This window comes from Muscardinus avellanarius (genome assembly GCF_963383645.1).
Source record: "Muscardinus avellanarius genome assembly, chromosome: 17".
Classification (NCBI taxonomy): Eukaryota; Metazoa; Chordata; class Mammalia; order Rodentia; family Gliridae; genus Muscardinus; species Muscardinus avellanarius.
This window is the reverse complement of record NC_137803.1, coordinates 32,178,395-32,196,842: the sequence shown is the minus strand read 5'-3', so window position 1 is coordinate 32,196,842 and position 18,448 is coordinate 32,178,395.

Here is an 18,448-nt window from a genome sequence, read left to right as displayed (position 1 = left end):
GAAACTTTGCCCCTCAGTTGCTATGCTTCCTTTGTTTGGAGATCTGGAAATTCCTTTTTTATGGCTGTCATAGGCTTCATAAGTTTTCCATTTTAAATCCCTGGTCAAGCAATGGTGCCAATTTTAGCCAAGTTCTGATGGTACACTCTTGTATTTATAGTACTCTGGAGGCTGAGATAGAAGGATTGCAAGTTCAAGGGCAGTCTAGAAAACTTAATGAGAACTTGTTACAAAATATATCTTTTTTTGTTGAGCTTGGTAGGGCACATTTATAATCTCAGTACTTGGAAGGTGAAGACAAGATGAGCACAGGTTTGAGGGCATTCTTAACAACCCAGTGAGGCCTTTATTTCAAAGTTTAAAAAAATAAATAAGTAAATAAGCCTTAGGGTATAGCGAGGAAGTAAAATAAAAATATAATGGTAATTTTCAATGTGATATAAAATGTGATTAAAGTAGGATTTAGAAAGTTTCTCCAAGAATCTCATTTTTTTTAGTAAAAGAAGATAAATTTTTGCCTATTCTAAACACCCAACACATTCATATATATATATATATATATATATATATATATATATATATATATGACATGGCTTTTAGAATATATATACATAGATTATAGAATCTGCACATACATAAACATAGTTGATAAATAGCACCTCACAAAAACATTTCTTACCTTCTAAAATCCTGCTCTTGTGCCAGTATTGGGAATGGCCTAGGAAGATTTGAGAAAGCTCTGATTATTAATATATTTAAAAAATAATTGTGTCAAAATGGTTGCAGACCTGGTGAGAGAAAGGCTTGGCTTTGGTTCTGAAGCAAACAGCTACTGAAACTTAGATTGACTTAGCTACATGTAATTAGCAAGTCAATAGGAGGGGAGAACTAGGCCTTTCTCTATCTAAAGACAGATCTTAGGAGAGAACTAGGCCTTTATCTAAAGACAGATCTACATGATAAGCCAGCTAAGATGGTAGGAGGAGGGGTCAACCTTCATGAAAGTAGACACCTCGCCACACTTTATTGGGGGAGGTACCTTACAGGGTAAGGGGAGGTACCTTACAGGGACGTTCTCTAAGTCAGGATTACGTGAACAAGATGGAGGTCATGGGTATAAAAGGCTGAGTCCACGTGTAATCCCTTTGGTGTATTCATTTCGAGTCACCCCCTCATGTCATTTTGTCATGGGGCTGCATTTCCATTTTCTGTATTTCTATCTTTTAATAAACTTGTTTAAATCTTCAGCAACTGTCCAAGCTATGCATCATATTTATTCTTAGCTTAGGACAAGAACCCGCGGTAATTTTCTGTTTTTGGTCGTTTTGGGTTTTTGTTATGGGTTGGGGGAAAGTGTGTCCGGTTCCTGAACAGGGGTCCCTGGGACCAGTTTGACCACAACCACATTCTCCCAATCCGTATCACCTCTGGATCAAGTTTCCCTGGTATTTGTAGCATCAATTTGATGAGAGGTAGGCAAGCTTTTCCTGTAAAGGACCAAAGTATAAGTACTATAAGTTGGGTGGGGGAGCAAATCAATTTATCACAACTATTCAACTCTGCCTTTCAGTGTGAATATATAATATATAGATGGTGAGGTATGGCTGTATTCCAAAAGCTTTATTTACAAAAGCAGGTGACAGATTGGATTTGGATCTCAAGCTATAGTTTGTATTTCTCTATTACCGACATCAGTAACATTTCAAGTAATCAAATACATGCTGTGATGGTTAGTTTGGATTGTCAACTTGACCGGATCGTGAAACACCTGAGATTGTGTTACTTTGGGTATGTTGATGAGATGACTGGTTCACATAATGGCAGAGTGAAAGGGAAGTTTGCTCTGAATGTAGACTGTCTGGCTCTAATAGGGGAAGGACCTAGATTAAAAAAAAAAAAAAAAGGAGAAAGCCCTGTGAAAGTATGAGTGGTTCTTTTTTTTTTTTCCTTCTTCTTATGGGTGATAGAACCCAGGGGCATTTGACTTCTGAGCTACACCCCCTGCCCTATTTTTTTATTATATACTTTGAAACAGGGTCTCACTAAGCAAGCTGAGCCTCTCTGCAAACTGCCATCCTCCAGTCTCAGTCTCTCGAAAGCTGGAATTACAAGCGTGCACCACCACACCTGGCTTATGAGTGGTTCTTTTTTAAGAAAGCATGCCTGTCTTAGGTATGCTTCAGTGTTTCAAACTGGATCTTCACCATCCTTTATTTGAAGTCTCCTGGCCTTTCCATCTTGGACTGAGACTGAATTAGTGTTCACTCTGATTCTGAGTTCACTCCAACTCTTAGACCACTCAACCAGCTGCTGGTTTCTCTGGTTCTTCTTTTGTAGTCAGAATCTTGGGACTACATGTCTTCATACTGTAACCTGACTTAATACACTCTATTTTTCTGTCTATCATCTATCTATATTCTGTGATTTTTGTTACTCTAGTAAACTTTGCCCACTACACATGTCCATAGTCAGTTACATCTGATCATTTTGAAATTCAAGCCATCATAGTAGATTGAGGATTTCCTATTTAAGGAATTATGAATGATAAAGCTATATGAGTAGCCAAGGTGTAAAATCTAGAGTATGTTTTAGATGCTTGGATGTTCAATCTTCAGGATTTTTAATTTTATCCATAGAAAGCCATTAGTCGTTTCTCATGTGTAATCTTTAGTCCATAGGAGAACAAACAAATAAGAAATTGTATAGCGGTAAAGTTAACAAAATATAAAAGCCTAATTTAAAAGGGGATAACTGTGATAGTTATAATGAACAAACAGATTAGAAGTGCACTAAGGGAAGCTGGGCATTTTTGTAATTCTAGCATTTAGGGGGATTGCAGTTCTCATACAGCCTCAGCTACTTAGAGAGGCCCTTTGCAACTCAATGAGACCCTGTTTCAAAATAAAGAATAAAAAAAAAAAAAATAGGGCTGGAGGTGTAGCTAGAAGGTAGAATGTCCCTGGGTTCCATCCCCAGTACCACAAAAGAAAAAAAAAAAAAATCACTAAGGTTGTAAAATTCTCAGAAGAAAGTAAATCTGGAGGTATAAAATAAGCAAAAGAAACTATCCAAGAAAGAAAGACAGTTTTGTTTATACTTGAACTCCTGAGTGAATGTGGCTGCTCTTAAGTAAAACAAAGAACATGAATGACATATCTGATTTCATAGGGGAAAGTATGAGTTCCTGTTCAGAGGTATTTACTTTGAACCACCTATGTAATAATGTAATGGAAATGTCTAGTAGACTCTTGTTTATTGGCTTCTGAGCTTAGGAAAGAGAATCACTGGTTGAAAAATAGTGGGCTGAGCATGGTATGGTATAAATAACCACCAGAACAAGAGGGAGGGAGAAGGGAGGTGGAGATAGGAAGAAGGCTTGAATTTTTTTATCTTTCTCATTACATTTTCTTATCTTTCCTTTGAAGACTGAGATTTTGCAGAGTCCTCTCATTGCTCCTTTTTTTGTTTGTTGTTTGTTTTATTTTTGTTTTTGTCACTTGAAATGATTTTCTCCGGAACATTTCATCCATTTATACTTTTTTTTTTTTTTTTTTTTTTGTGGTACTGGGGTTCCTGGAAGCCCTTCTACCTCCGGGCTACACTCCCAGACCTATTTTTTATACTTTCTTATTTGGAAACAGGGTTTCTTACGCCAGCGCGGCTGGCTTCGAACCTGCGCGATCCTCCTGTCTCAGCCTCCCAAGCGCGGGGATTACAAGCGTGCGCCACCACGCCCGGCTCAATTTATACTTTTGTTTCCAAGTTTACAAAACATTTGAAATTGTGTATTTTCTCAAATTCTTCCAATGAATTATAAATAGTTCCAGCTCCAGACAACAAAAACTTAAAATCTATGATAATCAGCTTATTTTCTTACCTTAACTATATCATCAGCCTTTAAACTCTGCAGGAAAACTGAACACTGTCAATATGTAGCCAGTGTATGTCTTCCCTCCTTTCTCCCTTCCAGTAGACAATTCCAGCTGATTGCATCCCCTTAAGTTTGTAGCCCTCTGTACTGGCATGGTTTATACCTGTATCTCTTGCCCTGCATCACTAAACATCTGGACTCAATCTTCAAGTATCCACACTTCTACCCATGCTTGACACTGCTCCAGAGCAATCTTATTGAAACAAATCTAGCTGTTTTGAAAATTGAGAACTATTCAGTCCTTGCCACTCATCCCCAATATCCTTGTATAACATACAATTTGGCAACAACTGTTTTGGCATATTAAAAAAAAATGTTCTTTGCCATTGCAAGCAATTTGAATAATAAGTAGGTCAAAATCTGACTAAAACAGAGTGTTTCACCCAGATTTTATCTTGTTATTTTTTCAAATCTCCTTCCTTCAATGTCATTCTCCTTTTAGAATATAACTCCTATATCTCTTTGATAGGAGAAAATAAAATGACTTCCCAGAAATTGCCATGACAATATCACATATTCTTGTTCACTCAAATATCTATAACCTAATTCAGTGTTTGATGTTCCAGTTACATTTCCTTTCAATATCTTTGATCAGTAAGGGTTATGACTAGCATCAATTGGATAACCTGGGAAGAGTCAGAGAACAAATAAAAGGTAAATAAAATGAACATATCTGATTATTTTTCTAAAACCATTTTCTTTAAGGTAAAGTTTTGCTTCTCTAGTGGCCCTCCTCAACTGGAGCTCACTATCATCTTATTTTAATATTATGTCTTTCATTAAAATAATCATAACAAATAATCAAGCTAGATGTGATGATACATGCCTGTAATCACAGTATTTAGGAAACTGAGACAAGAGAATGACAAGTTTAAGACTTAAACTTAGCAAGACACTTCAAAATAAAAAATAAAATAAAAAATAAAATGATCTGTGATGTAGCATAGAAGTTGAATATCCCTGCATTAAATCCCTATTACTATAAAAACACACACTAATAATTATATGCTGATTCAATATGCATAGCATTATAAGTGATTGATATGTATAAAATCACTTAAGCTCCAAAACCAACCAAAATGATAGTGCCTATTACTTTTATTGTTTAAAGACAAGAAAACTGACACATGACACTTGCTCAGGTCCATGCAGTTTAGAAGTCTTTGAATATATTTGGGTTTTTTGTTTGTTTGTTTGTTTGTTTGTTTGTTGGTGGTACTGGGGTTCCTGGAAGCCCTTCTACCTTCGGGCTACACTCCCAGACCTATTTTTACATTTTTATTTGGAAACAGGGTCTCCTAAGCCAGCATGTGCGGCTGGCTTCGAACCTGCAAGATCCTCCTGTCTCTGCCTCCCAAGCGTGGGGATTAGGAGCGTGCGCCACCACGCCTGACTCTTTGAATGTATTTGAACTAGGTATATACCATGCAGTCTGATCTTAGAATCCACATTCCTCTCCCTTATCTAACACTGCCTCTCTTGAACATGTGCTACACTGAAAACCACAGGATTAATTAATATAATTTGGTATTATTCTTGCTACTCCTTATCACTTCTTGAGGAAAATTTAAATTAATTAGCTTAGAATAATAATGAGGTGCAATATTTCTACATCTTATTTTCCCTCAAACCTCCCAAATGTTCTCTTACATGAGCCTGGGGACATGCTAGGCCCAGGGTGCTGGAGGATGTCTTCATATTTTGACTCCTAACTGGTAATGGGAGTCTCATCCAGGTACAGGAAATTTGTCAGCATTTGTGTTTTTTATAAAACATAAGTCACTAAATTTCAGAGTACTATTGAAATTATAATTTCAGGCTCAACACTCAGGAGACATTCAAATGACCAGATAAATAAAAATCAAAGAGTACTTTATCTTTCTTAATTTTTTAAAGCCTTAACTTTAAAATAGAATGTTCTTTGCTTGGTGGTTAACTTGTAAATACTTAAAAAGAATACAACACTTTTGGTGTTTTTGCATGTCACGTGATTGTCATTACACAATCACATGTCATTTTAATTATATTTGGAAAATATTGAGTGATCGATTAATTAATATTACACATTGTTCTTCACATTCACACACCAGAAAGCAGACCTTTTTGATTACATGAAGGACATATGGATGCCACATTGTCCTGCCTTTTACTGAGAACTCTTAGTGTCACAACTACCAAGACAACCTTTCAACAGAGGCTGTTTTTAGAGAAAATTTTCTTTGTGAATTCTTTCTCCTAGTTACTCCTTCTGCATAATCAGTTTCACACCAGAGCAAAAGCATTGTGAGGAGTTTTATATATGTATTATTTGAGTCTATGTCCTTTGATTACAAGGTAGCAAAATAGAATAAAAACACTAATCATGTGAATTGAATTTATTCCATGAATTTTTATATGTGTATTCAGTATTTTCTTTGTTAAATCTGTCTTTAGAAACTATAAACCATACAACATACAAGTTATTATATGGATTTAAAGTATAAGTTCTACAAATTTATGGAAAAATATATATAATAAAAATAAAAAAATAGTATTTTCTTTTTCTTTTGAAAAAAACTAGAGCCTGGGGTTGGACTATAGAGAGCTTGAAATACCAAACAGTATATATGTCTATAACATGATATATTATATAGTACGATAGATAATATACATACTATACTATATACTATAGTACATGACAAATGTTATCAAAGAAATATATACTATAAAATATATAATATATACCTATACTAAATATACATATACATTTAATATAGTAATTTATATGAATATGTACTAGTATGTATACATTAATATATACGCACACATATGTACACATACAATAAATACACACATATACACACACCTACCATGGGTCACCAAACTGTTTCAACATCCCTTTTCATTAAAAAATAAAGATGTGGCTGAGTGTGATGGCACATGCTTGTAATCCCAGCATTTGGGAAGCTGAGACAGGAGAATTGCTGTTGACAGCCAGCCTCAGCTACTTAGTGAGGTCTTCTGAAACATAGTGAGATACTGTTTCAAAAATAAAGAATAAAAAATAGGCTGAGGGTGTAGCTAGGAGGTAGAATGCCCCTAGGTTCTATTCCCAATACTGCAAGAAACACCAACAAAAATGAATATGCAGTGCTAGGTGTGGTGGAGGCACACTTGCAATCCTAGTATTTGGGAGGTTGAAACAGGAAGATCTCAGGGTTTAAGGACAGTATCAGCAATGTAGAGAGACTCTCGGCAATCTAGTGAGACCCTGTTTCAAAAACAAAAACTAAAAAAAGTACTGAGGTGGTATAGCTCTGAGTTTGAATGCCTCTGGGTTTAATCTTTAGTGCCACATACACATGCACACACACACACACACACACACACACATACACACAAATACACACACACATGAATATACTGCGTAGTGTATATTTATCCACTTATAAATTATATACAAATGAAACAAACACATTGGCTATTACATATATATCTTCCAAGTCCAAACAATACAGGGAATACTTTCCAACTTATTTTTATAGTCTTGGTACTTGAACTTCCCCAGGAAATTATGAAAAAAAATTATAAACAAATACTTATCAGGAACATAAATGGAAAAACTTAAACAAATGTAAATGAACTGATTATAGAACTATATTTTCAAAGATCATCAAATGGAGTTAAATTGAGAAATGTAAATTTGACTTGATATTAGAAAAATCAAGTAATGTAATTCACCACATTAAAAAAATTAACAGAAAATCTGTTTCTTCAAGCTCATAAATAGAAAAGTAATTTGACAAAATCCAACAACCTACTGATGATTAGATACCATTTGTAACTCCTTTTATCACACTAGAAATGCAAGAGAAATAAATCTTAACCCAATGAAAGATAAAAATACCCAATAACTTAAGGTAAAATATACAACCACAAAAAGTAAACCTCATATCCAATAGCAAAGGGTTTTGTTTATAATTATGAACAAAACAAGGGTAAATTATAACCTTACTTATTCAATAATGATGCTAGAAATGCACTTACTGATCTGTATCTTAGCCAAAAGGCCAAGAAGCAGTGAGGTTGGAGCCAGAGACAAGATTACTAAGCTCTGTGTGCATGTATGTGTCAATTAAATGCTTTCACCCCAAATTGCCAAGTGGTTATTTCTAATCACATATGATATATGATTAGAATGCCCCAAATACATTTTTTAAAATGCAATTATTGAAAAAATACATTAAATTGTTATTAATGCATGACATAATTGCATATAAAATTTAAATGAAATTATGTTAGTTTGAAGAGGCTAAATTATTTTATTATAGCAAAGAACCACAAAACTACAAAAGCTTAAAATAGTAAAAACAAACAAGCAAACAAACTTCTTTTCTGTTCATGCTTCATCATGGGAGCTCTCACACAAACCTTAGATGATGGTTGACAAGTTGATATATGTGCTTTCCCCATTGTCATGAGATTAGAAATAAAAGTTAAAATTCATTACTGTCAATTAAATGCTTTCACCCCAAATTGCCAAGTGGTTATTTCTAATCACATATGATTTATGTTATTGGCCAAAATAAGTCAGGAATATGCCTAAATTCCAAAGGGTGAGAAAGTGCCATCCTGCCATATCCTCCACCAGATTGAACACTATAATATTTGTGAATCCTAATGGCAAACATTAAGAGATACTTATGAAGAAGATGTAGACCAAACGCTTATAAGGAGTTAATGTTTATAAATTATATCACACAATAGGCAACTGCAAACTCTATGACAACAAATAGTTAGAAATGTAATTTTAAAATTCTCATGTAACAAGACACAAAATATACTAAGTTCCAGAGATGAATTTAACCAAATATACAAGATTGAAATGGAACAACATATGTAATTTTTTGTTGAAAGAACTTAAAGAAGATTTAAATAATGGAAGCAATATGCTACCAGAAGACTCAAAATGCCTATGAATTTGTAAATTTAATACCATATCAATTAGTCTAGATTGGTCCTGTGTCTTATTACTTGTTTGTTTTCATAAATTCTAACAAACTCATTCTAAAATATCAAAAAGCCAAAAGCAAATAAAATCTTTTAAAAAAATCAACCAAGTAGAATAATATGTCCTTTCAAATAGAATAAAATTTTAATAGAGTATGAATTTAGCACTCAAATGCTACAGAATAAGATCCCCCAAATTAATATATATATTAATAAATATATATGTATGTATTTCTATGTATATACATGCATAAATGTATATGTATGTATATATGTATATTAATAAATAAATATATGTATGTATATATATACATACATACATGTATTTATGAAGTTGGTAAACTGATGTTGATGATCATTGGGAAAATATATATTTATTAACAACTGTTACTTAAATAATCTTTTATTTTATTGGAAAATAAAAACATTAAAACATGGCACCTACCTCACAGCACACACCCTATCCAGATCTGGGCCTTTCATTACGCCCCCACCCTGTAACATCTATCCATTTATCTTTTCCTGCATCTCTTCTCTCAGCCATAAAATTTTAATTATTGGGGGTAATAGGGCATTCTTTTTCTTGACACTGACAAATCTTGGATTTTTAAAATTCTATTATCTCTCCAGGCTTGGTGATGCATGCCTATAATCTCTACCTGGGAGGCTCAGACAGGAGGATCACAGAGTCTAGGTCAGCCTCAGCAACTTAGTGAGATCCTGTTTCAAAATAAAAAACAGGGCTAAAGGTGTAGCTAGGAAGTAACACCCTGAGTTTAATACCCATTACTCCCAAACCTGTTGTCTCTGCAATTAATTAAACACATCTGCAGTGAAAAATTAAGAATGAAATAGGGAAAATAAAATATAAAAATAAGAATAGACAAATATTTATTATTCTCTGGATTGGCTGTAACAGCCATTCATAGATTCAAGTGAAAGAAAATCAGGTAGTAGTCTCCATCTATGGTGCAGGGAAAGCAGCAAGATTTTAAAAATTCTAGGAATTAAAAGATATTGGCTATTAGATACACAGAAGAAATTGAAAAAATGAGCCCACTTTGGAGAATTATTACAATTTTCATTTGTGAAAAATATGGTGAATGCTTTGAGGAGGGAACAGAAAAAAAAGAAAGAACATTGTGCGTGCATGTGTGTGTGTGTACTGCATGTATAGATAGGCACATTATATATATATATATATATATATATATATATATATATATATATATATATATATAACAAGGTGCAGTGGTATAATATAGACAAAAATGGCATAAGGAAAAGACACCAAGATTTTGAATACTGGTTGCTAGTAGACTCATCCCATTAACAACTGAATTCAAGTCAATGGTAACTTGGTGTGTGTGTGTGTGTGTGTGTGTGTGTGTGTTGTGTGTGTGTGTGTGTGTTTGTGTGTGTGGTACTGGGGATTGAAATCAGGGTAATTCTACCTCTGAGCGCATCCTATTAATTATGAAACAAGGTCTTACTATTTCAGAGGGTCTCATTAAGTTGCTGAGGCTTCCCATGAACCTGCAATCCTGTCTTAGCCTCCAACATGCTTGGATTACAGCTGTTTGCCACCACACCCTGCTTCAATGGTAGTTCTGAGGCAGTTTTCTTGGTAAAAGTGATGTAGAGTGTTAGTAGTGTTGAGGAAAAATGGAAATAGTCAATAAGCCTTTAGAAATATAAGGTTGTAATTCACGTTTAAAGTTGGAGAGCACATATAAAAATCATAAAGAAACAGTGATTACATTGGCAAATTATAAAACTAATCATGAGCCAAGCTACAGACTGATATTGTTGGACTCAAATCCTATTTTTCTATGGAAACTTTCCAATAAAAATTAGCATTTATACAAAGTAAGTCTGACAGCAGTAATCTTCTCCCTCTTTCTTATCAAAAATAAAATTCATCTCGGTTGCCTCAGAAATAATACCAGAGTATGTATGGAAACTTTTTTCAATTTCACTCTTGACAGAGGTCTGACAAAATGCATTTTGGTTATTATTAAGGACTACTAACTAGGTTTTTCTTTGTTTATTGTAATTCCATGAAATCTTACTTCTGAGTAGTTTATGTTACTATCTAAAGAAAAGTTGAACAATGAAAGTTTCCTCCATGAGATCACAGGAAAAAAATCTCAGAGGGAGTAAGAATTTCAAGAAAGGGAGTAAGTAAAGAATATTGATAAGGAGGATCAGAACAGCAGCAAGTTGTTAAATTTGTTAAGAAAGAGAATTATGTTCCCAATAGCCAAACCATAGAGCCAACCTTGGTGGACATCAACAGATGACTGTATTACAAAATTATGAGACATATGCACGTAATCCTATTCACCAATAAAGAACAAAATCATGTCATTTTCAGGAAAATGGATAGACCTGGAGAAAACTATGTCAACTGAGAGTAGTCAGTCACAGAAAGTGAAGGATCTTATGCTCTTTTTCATAAGTGAAAGCTAGGGAATAACCAGGAAACAAGAGAGAATTTAAAGGAGGAGAAATTCCAGTGGATTGATGGAGAGGATTTAGGGAAGGTTTGGGGGAGGAGGGGAAATTAATGAAAGAAACACTTCCATTGATGTTATGTACATATGTGAAATTATTAATTCCAATCAATATTATCTATGGGGAGGGGAGGAAGTGTAGAGGAAGTTGAGGGGAAGGACATTAAGAGCTGTGTGCATGTCCGTCCTTATCATTTTGAACTAATTATATAAGACTACAATGTACCAATGAAAGTCTATTTAAAAAAAGTAATTATGGAAATACATTTTTAGGTACTTAGGTATGGGAATATATTTTTATTGTGTCATTTTATTCACAGTTTTATACTTAAATGAGTATAAAGTGTAACTGGAGAAAAATATTTTAATGGCACTGCTTACAAAACTCTCACAGCAAAGCCAAAAGTAAACTGGGTGCTGTTTTTCACTAGCCAGGCCGCTCTATTTTAGTGAATGCATTTTACCTTTATAATAATTATCAAACACTTATATTTTATGGATAAGGCTCTGTAGCAATTTGCTTGCTCTACCTTGCATAACTATGATTATTTGCTTCCCTTCCTAGTACAGCATAAATGTATTTTGTTATTATGGATTTGATCTGGTTTCTTGGTAGCTCATCCAAAATATTGGGTCTGTATCCCAGGTATTGTTGCAGAATGTGAGTCATCAAATAATAAGAAGAATGTACTTTTTCTCCCTTTTCTTTTTTTTTTTTTTTCTACTTTCTAGCTTCAATAGCCGAACATTCCTTTAGCTAGACTTCAGTTAATTAAAAAGCCTGTAGCAGAGTACTGAATGTGCCTGCAAGGAAACCTCAAGCAGTGCAGATGGCCCCACCTCTGCACTCAAGCAAGAAAGTAGTTCTCTGAAACAGCTGTGGGCTGGAAGGCTCTGAGTGGGCTTTGCCTTCTGGCATGCAAATAAGAAAACTGCATCTGACTCGAATCTCCAGTGCTCAAAACAACCCATGCCATGGTAAATAGCTTTCCAGCAAGAAAGGTGTTCAAAATTTACTCTCTGCAGCCATAATTTTTGCTGAAGCTGTGTGCTCTCTGGAATGATGTATATGCTATATATTGCCTAGAAGGTTGTGGCTGTATGCAAGTGGGTATGGAAGAAAAAGAAGTTAGAAGAAGATATTCAGTAGTACCACAGATGTTTTCTAAGAGCTCCCATTTGATCTCCATAAAGAAACCCTAAGGTGTAGGGTTAATTGCATCTTTCCCATTTTCCCTCTAGTTGCTAATATACAAGAATTTGGGAAGATTTTAGCATCTTACAGCTAATTCTAACCAGCTCTTACCTTAGCATATTGTATAAGCAATAAATATTGATTGAATATAAGTGCATTCCAATGTATTCCCCTGCCCTCGATTCAAAATACACAGAACCAAATTATTAAAGGGCACAGAGCTCAATTCCCTCTTTATGAGCATGGGGAAACTTGCTGTAAAAGCAAACTGAAAATCAATAGTCCCGTGATATCCCCAATGGCCTATTACAGGAAAAGTGGTCTCGATTCAGAATTAAGGGATGCATATCAGTTTGAGGTAAAATCTCCATGAATCAGTGATTGGATTGTCTGTTCAAATATTGCTTTTAAAATAGTGATTCAGCCTTTCATCACTCTGTAGCCAACTCACCACTCTACATATCAGGAAATGAACAAAATCCTCATATTAACAAAGAATGAGATGAGATGGTTTCATCTCTCAAGCAGAGGGACCAATAACCATTCTCAGACAATTACCTTCCAGACTTCTCCTTAATACTCTAATTGACTAGATGTTTATTATCTGAGTTATTACACATTGGAAAAAAGGGAGAATTATTTGGGAACTAAAGATGCACCAACGTGGAGCTCTTTTTTAAGCATGGCTTAAATATAATTTATTTAATAAATAATTAAGAAATTTATAGAAGTAAAATTATTTTTTATTTTACAGAACTGAATTCATTCATATCTATAAGAGAAACATCTTCTACTAACAGGGCTTATTATACTTAATTTAGGAGACAACAGCATAGTTATTTATATACCACCATAATAAAAAAAGAAAACACATCAGCTTTTGTCCCTAATTACAATTATAATTACTTTATTCAAGAATCAAAACCATATTATTGTTTTTAAAGTGCCTTATATTAATGCTTAAATTACCAAAGCATTGAAATACAAGTTACTATGTCAAGATTTATGTTGGAAATGCAATCAGGATTTATATAACAAATGAGCAAAAACACATTATCATTATAGTTGTTAGTAGAAAATACTTTGCTAAAGACCTTATTCTCATCTCATTCATGTTCTGCATTACAACTTTGCTTTTAAGAGATTTAAATATGAGGTAAAAAATTCATGAGGCATTTAAGATGTGAGGAAATTAACTATTGTCCAGGAAATGGCCTTTACATGTGGCTATGAAGAAACTACTCAGCAAATGTACTAGAAAAAGTATCATTTATGTCAAATATAATGAAAGTTTGCTTACCAAGAAAATCTCCTTATAGTTTTTTTTTTTTTTTTTTTTTCTGTGAACAATTAAAAAAACTATGCGAAATTCCACTGGTAAGTCTCTGGTAGGTTATTAAATAATGTTCAATAAAAAATATTGTAGGTGATTAATCAGACTGGACTTCTATCCCAAGCCCCAACAAACCAGAACAAGTAATATGGATTCTCACATGTTAAATGCAACAGTCAAGCATAAATGTTAAGAGATAGACCCTGAAATAGACCAATTCTGGCTAAAAATAGGAGATTATAGTCTACCTGAATCAGTATCATAAGGAAGTTCCTTCTCCTTTAACCTTAACAATATAATGATGATGAAGATGATGATGATGACAACTTCCTATAACCTGATATTAGCCAATTGCCTTTTTTTATTAAAATTTTCTTTTTCCAGCTTTACAAAAACATACTGTTCTGCTATTATTCAGTGGAAGTTATCATTCAATTTTGTAGAATGGATGCTGGACTGATCCATCAATCAAAAGAAAATGCCAATTCTATCTACAAATAAATTTGTTGTAATTTTATCTTTTGATAGTACAAGTTTTTTTCATGTTTTATTTTACTATTTGTAACAGATTTTCCCAATAGCAATTATGAGGTTCTATAAAAAAAATATCCCATTTTCCTTCCAGGTGAAAAGTAGGCTTTTTTTTATTAGAGGTATTTCTCACCAATTATTAGATTAGTATGCTACAACTGGAGATTTTTGGCCCAGCTCATCAATAATTTTATCATAATTAATTTATATTTCAAGTAATAAAAGCAGAATGTTTAATCTTAAGAGATTATATACTCCTACATAAATTTATTTTCAGATACTAAAAGTTATTATCAAAATATAAATTCAAATTTACACATTCAATCCAGGTGCATATATTCCAGTTTATTAGTAATGATTATTTGTGTTTAAGGCCAACTGTCAGAATGCTGATACTATGACTATACCTTGCCAGTCTGAAAGAGGGACCCCTCAAATCTGGGGATGATCTGATAGACAAAATTTGCTCATAGTTGTAGTTCTTGGTACTAATTTAGGAAGATAAGAGTACTATGAGCTGAGAGGAGACAAGATTAGATAGAACAGTATAACCTTGACAAAACTTTGGCAGTCGATGAGAAGTCAACTTGCTTTATGACTCTACATCAATAGAAAAAAAGGATGTGCTTCCAATATGATTTCCAAATTGACTCACAATAAGTGAAAACAATGACTAAAAAAAAGCATGAATCCTTAATCTTTGCCTCATATTCTCTTGTGAGACCCTTAAAATTGCATGCACGTGTGTGTGCATGTATGTCTAGAGATAGTAGACAACTTTCATTAATTTTCTAAAGAACTAACAACACTCTCACCATCAATACCTCTGATCTGAATTGGATCAATGGCCCAAATAGTGTACATTCAGTTTTTTATTCAGTCATGAACTGTATAATGTCATTTAAGTCAGTAATGAACTGCATAAATTTGCATACATCAAGGTATATTCATGCATGCTTCATGTATACATGAAGCTATATTATATATATGAAGGTGGCCCTATGAGATTGCATTACCTAGAGATGCCATAGCCATCTTAGTTTATGTAAATACACTCTGATGTTCACACAAAGACAAAAATAACTGAAGGACACATTTCTCAGAATGTATCTCCACTGTTAAGTAGTACATGACTGTAAATGAGAAGAGCCTGGCTGGTGTCAAGCAGAACTTGCTGAACTATCCTGGCTAATGTTTGTTAGTGCTAAAAAAATTAAGAGTTAATCAATTTAGCTCAAAATCTCCAGTGCCGAATTTTCTAGCAAGTAGGGTTTCTTTGTGAGTATTTCAAAAGGGAACATGTCCTTCCTCAAGGCTAAGAAAGCCCACAGGGGACACAGAATGGAATGCAGCCCCATGTGATTTTGTGCAGGACACAGCCTACATACTATTATTAATGACACATAAATTACTTATTCAAAGACTTTCACTTATTGTGTGTTGGGCTCCGTCCTAAACACTGAAATGGTGTTTGTTGGCAAATTAACCAAAGAATTTCTAATCCCTTCTTAGCTCATATGTGAGTGATGGTGGTTGGGGAATACAGTGGTAGAGATATAATGACTAATGGGAAATGACATTTAAAGATATGTATAGGATGTCCTGAAAAGAGAGAGAGAGAGAGAGAGAGAGAGAGAGAGAGAGAGAGAGAGAGAGAGAGAGAGAGAAATGAAAGAGATACTTTATCATTTGTTAGAAGTCTTCTTGGTTTATAATAGGGAGTTAGATTTGATATTTTATTTTGAAATTGTAATAGGAACATTAATGGGGAACAGAGTGTTTCAATACTAAGAAGTTCAAAGTGTTCTCATATGCCACTACACTGTAAGTGGTTTTTCAAATCATTAAAAAGAGCCCAGCTTTAAATCAGCCTACAAACAGTTCAGAATGACAATTTTTGCTCCTCATTCTTGCTCCAAAGTCCCCAAGGAAAGATCTGAGGGTGCAGCTCTACATCTCCTTTTACAGAAAAGAGGAAGATATTTGGATTCTAAAATGTCACCTCCCTAGGTACCACTGATAACAGATGTAGTCTAGTAGACAAAAGCTTAATGTCTTCTGAGATAAGCAATCTCTCATGACAAAACATTTGTCTTTCTGTTTAGCCAAGGAGATATTTAATAGATCTGTCAATCATTTGAGGAAGAAAACATAAGAGAAGAAAATGCATGAAAAAACATGTTCATTTTCTCCCAAACCATGATTTTCTTTTCCAGACTATGAAATTCTAGCTCCATTGCCTGTTAGCAACTTGAAAGGCCAAGGTGGCTACACATTTCTTATTTTTCACAACAAAAAGTGGGTGAGTTTGGTATGACTTCTATTTTCAATTCTAGAAGTTCTAGGAGAAAAATACTCCCTGGGAACTTATATAGTCTTAATAAATCCACAAGTTTTGTCATAGTCCTGAACCATATTTAGATAAGGAGAAGGAGAAACAGGTCAGTTTTTATTGGTTTTCTATGCTGGGACCTTAGGCATAATCTCAACACTTCCTGGGAAGGAAAGGGCCATTACAGCACTTACTCTAGTTCATTGAAGATGGAGATACTGTGTTCTCAAAATGTGGCTTTATTACTGTATCCATTTGATGTCCAAATCCCAGAGCAACAATAAAATTATAATTATGGATGTGTGTGGGTCATTCTGCTGACCTTCTGACTTCCCAGAAGGCCTGACTGTGTCTTTCCTGCATATAATAAAACTTCTATTCCCATCTAACACTGCAAATATATCTTGTTCAGTCAAAAAATTTTATTTCTTTTGTAACCATTACTATTGCATCATATTTTTTAGAATCTCTTAAAACCTAGGCCATCTCAAATGCTTCTCTGGGGATTTATTCAATTAGCAATATTGCTGATTATTTATTATGTGCAAGATGCTATGGTGGATATAAAAATGAACAAATGTTGCCTCTCGTCTAGAAAAGCTAATACCCTTAACTCTGATAAAAGTTTTGCAATTTTGCAAAATTTTTCACTTTCTATAATACAAAATAAGTGAAGGGAAATCCCATATTAGCTTATTAAAAAAAGTAAAGCATATAAACTCAATTTTATTATTTTTCAAGTAGTATTTCATTGAAGTTTATACTTATAAATTAGAAGACTAAGTTGATATTTAGAAAAAACCCGCCGGGCGTGGTGGCGCACGCTTGTAATCCCCGTGCTTGGGAGGCGGAGAAAGGAGGATCGCGCAGGTTCGAAGCCAGCCGCGCTGGCGTAAGAGACTCTGTTTCAAAAATATAAATAGGTCTGGGAGTGTAGCCCGGAGGTAGAAGGGCTTCCAGGAACCCCAGTACCACAAAACAAAAAAACAAAACAAAACAAAAAAAACTATTATTCTGCTATGCCATATCTAATAACCTCTTGGGAGTTTTAATTTTTTAACCAGAAGTGTGAGCCATATACAAATTAAAATATCCATTTTCTGTTGGTTGGTTTACTTCATTATTTTAAATAAGAGATTTTTCTTATTCACTTAGTAATTGGTTTTGAGCCTATGTGTATCAGAACTATGTTGAGCACAGAAGATACAGATATTAAGCCTTCAGGGACTTTCAGAGTGTGTCCTCTGAGAACATTTGTTTCAGAGAGAAAATAAAATACAGGGAAAAAGCTTAGGTTAAACAGATATTAAACTTTCTTTCAAAGCTCTCTGGAATGACATAAGCTTGTTTTTAAATTCCTATTTCAAACCATAGCACTGACACATCACACGCTTCACAGATTCAACCTCCTGACATGCTCTCTCCTTGCCATATGGCCCCACCTTATCTTTTTGTCTTTTCTGTGTTCCATGCCACTAGCTTTTCCTTTTCCCACATATGAAGTTCCATATCCCAGGCTTCTGTCAACATCCTGGTGCAATCCCAGTCTTCCATAACATTTTATAAAGCATTTTAGTTGGACAGAATCTATATCACATGCAATTGTCCAGAGCACATGTTT